Source organism: Elgaria multicarinata, chromosome 7 (assembly GCF_023053635.1).
Source record: "Elgaria multicarinata webbii isolate HBS135686 ecotype San Diego chromosome 7, rElgMul1.1.pri, whole genome shotgun sequence".
NCBI lineage: Eukaryota > Metazoa > Chordata > Lepidosauria > Squamata > Anguidae > Elgaria > Elgaria multicarinata.
The window spans coordinates 20,387,672-20,390,878 of NC_086177.1; positions in this window are offsets into that span (position 1 = coordinate 20,387,672).

Consider the following 3,207-nt stretch of genomic DNA (forward strand, 5'->3'; position numbering starts at 1 on the left):
GATCTTATTGGCGCCAATAAGATCGGTTTTTACAATCTCTATTTGACGTCAAAGAATGGAGGGGGTTGACTTTTTGTTTGAATAACCTTTTCATAGCTTGACCCTCAGTGTTCACTTTGATAATGCAGCTCCTTAGAGATGGAATGCTAGTTTTGAGCAATCAGTAACAAAATGATGTCTGAGATTAAAATTAGTTTGTGACAGAGGCTTATCTTTATATATATATATATATATATATATATATATATATATATTATTACTGTTAATATAACAATATCATTTGATGCTTTGTAAAGTAGAAACCTCTCTCCATAGATCAGATAGGAAGTTTCATGCTGGAACTACCAGCCCTGAACTATAAAATGCTCAAATTGCCTTTTTCAAAGAAATATGAAGCCATCAGGATTCAAAGTAATTCTTTGCAAAATGAAGGGGAAGAAGAAGTGACCCTGTCCTTGAAGGTTTATGCAAGAGGGTCATTTTTACTGGGATGTCTTTGTTGCCTGCTCTGAGAGAGTAAGTCTGCTAGACAGACGAGCTCTACGCCAAACGGGTGAGATTAATTCTGTCGTAACAGGCTCATAATTAGTTTCTGTTTACTTAATATGATCTTGGAGCTGGAGAATAAGTTAATTAGAACCATTTCCAAATAATGATGGGTCCCAAGCATCGCCCTGAATATAAATGTCTTGGTATTGCAAGCAGGAAGGAGAATCCATACAGTTAAAATAAATTGACTGGAGGGGTCAGGTTCTATTGTCAGACGATCAGTTTGGAACTAGGGATGGGGAAGAAATCATTCAGTTTTCATTTTAATATAAACTTACCTAATATAGCATTTTTGACCCATCATGCAAATTGAAACTAAGCCACCCTTTGAAATTTACATTTCTCCGAATTTTTCAATGGAGTTTTCCAATCAAAAATGTGTGTTGAGACATATATATTAGGAAAATAGCATTAAAATGCAGTACATTTGAAAAATGGCTTGCAAAAATGGGGCATGTTAGGCAAAAGTGCATGCAAAAATGCATACATGAGGAGAAATGTACACCAAAATACTTACACATTTTCATGCAAATCTTTGACGAAATCCCAAATCAACCTTAAGACAGGTAAAATTCTTAAAGTTGTGACTTCACAACGCGCTCGGCTTGCCTGGGCATGTGGAGGCCATTTTGGATGGGAGTGGGGTGACGAGACGGCATGTAAGACAGCCATTGGCTGCTTCCAATGGTGCCACTGTGGCAGGGATGGAGCTAAGAAAGCATAAATTTTGGCTCACCCTCCCTGCTGCCTCTTCGTTCAGCGGCTCCCTCCCTCCCACCCTGTAAGCAGTGTGGGTTCGTTGATCACTCTTTAGGGGGGCAAGTAGGTTATGATTTTTCCAACCTACTTCACCCTGCAAGACGGGCAGGGAGTATTAAATAGGTTAATCTGGTTCATTATGTTTCAGTCACAATACTTGGTAGGCAGGTAGTGTGGGCATCTGGAGCAGGATAGGTAAGATGAGCATTCACAGGCACTGTTATGGTGATCAGTAATGCTTGAGGGACCCCAGCTGTGAGTTTTATGGCCTCAGCTGGTGGAATAAGGGTTGCCTTGGAGGCCAACCTTCCTCAGCCACTCAGAGCTGAACAGCCTGAAGGGGTGACACCGGAAAGCCTCCCTACCCCATAAGGTGCATGGGGTGATGAACTGAGAAGCACCACACCACCAGCAGTCAATGTCTCGCCCAAGAAAATAGAAGGATTCCTGCCTAGGTTCACCCACTCTGCAGATCTAAGTGGCCCTATTTAAATTCCGTTTCTGTGTCTCACCTCTTTATTTCTCCATCCTCCTTACCCGCAACAAGTTTTTGTTTTTTTATTGTAAAATTTCAAGAAAGAGAGAAAAAAGAAAGTTTGGCTACGTAGATTTGAATAGCTCAGTTTCAATGCATACATATGAAGTGTGTGTGTATTATATGAAAATACAGGTTTCTTTGAACTATACATAAATTTCAACAAAAACAGACCAAATATCTACATAAATATCCATTTACAAGTGTCTATACACCACTCGTTCAAATGTTGAAAGAGTTGTAAGGTATCCAAGCCATTGCATTGTAGGAGTTGAGCATTTATCCTTCCATTGTTGCAATATCAGTCTTTTAATTATCAGAAGGGTGTGGAGAATCCATTTGTGTTGACCATACATTAACTTCCAGGAAACAGGTAGATAATTTAAAAGACTATGTGTACATCAGTAAGTATTAAGGAGTGGTCCAATAAAAAATAAATAAATCCATATAATGACCGCCTCTCCAAAATGGGAACTTCTTTATGCAATCCTTCTTTAGGCAGATGATGCCATTCTTATATCTCATTCTCAGGTAGGATTGCGTAGACTGCTAAGGCCATTTATTCACTACTGTCAAAATGAACAGCTTTCTATTAATTATGACAAAACTAAGATAATGGTGTTTGGTAAATCTAGGCATGTTTATAACTGGAAAATGGATGGAAATAATTTACAATAAGTTCCTTCCTTTAAGTACCTTGGGGTTATATTCCAACAATTAGGGTCATGTTCCTCAGTGAGTTCTTGTTCTCACCTCAGATTATAGTGCTCCCAGTCATATGTGCTGCCTAATCTAGTTTTAAAAGCTGTAGTGTTCTCCATCATCTGCTCTCTTGAAAAGCAACAACAACATAAGCCATATCTCAATGCCCCCTTCTTTCTTTTTCTCTGGTGGTGGCAGGGCTGAAGGATGGGGGCATAACCATTTGGAGAATTCCAGCTAGCTGGATTGGGATTCCCAAGGCGTTGGATTTAGACCCACAAACCTGAAGTTTTGCAACCTTGTGTTGAAGGAACAACAGATTTGGGGGTTGGAGAGGAGCCAAAATATGAAGAGCCAAAATATGTTAAAGAATATACATATATTTCTAATGGAACTTTCCCAATTCTTCCAAAATGGCATTTCTTTGCATCAACACCAATTTTAAAATCACTTCACTGGCTGCCAATTAGTTTCCAGGTGAAGTATAAAGTGTTGGTTATTACCTTTCAAGCCCTTCATGGTTTGTGTCCAGGTTACCTGTGTGATTGCCTTCTCTGGTACAATCTGCCCCACACACTCAGGTCTTTTGGGAAGAATTTACTTCAGTCAGCCAAAACTAGGCTGACAACCATTACCCAGAGGACCTTCTCTTCTGCCACTCC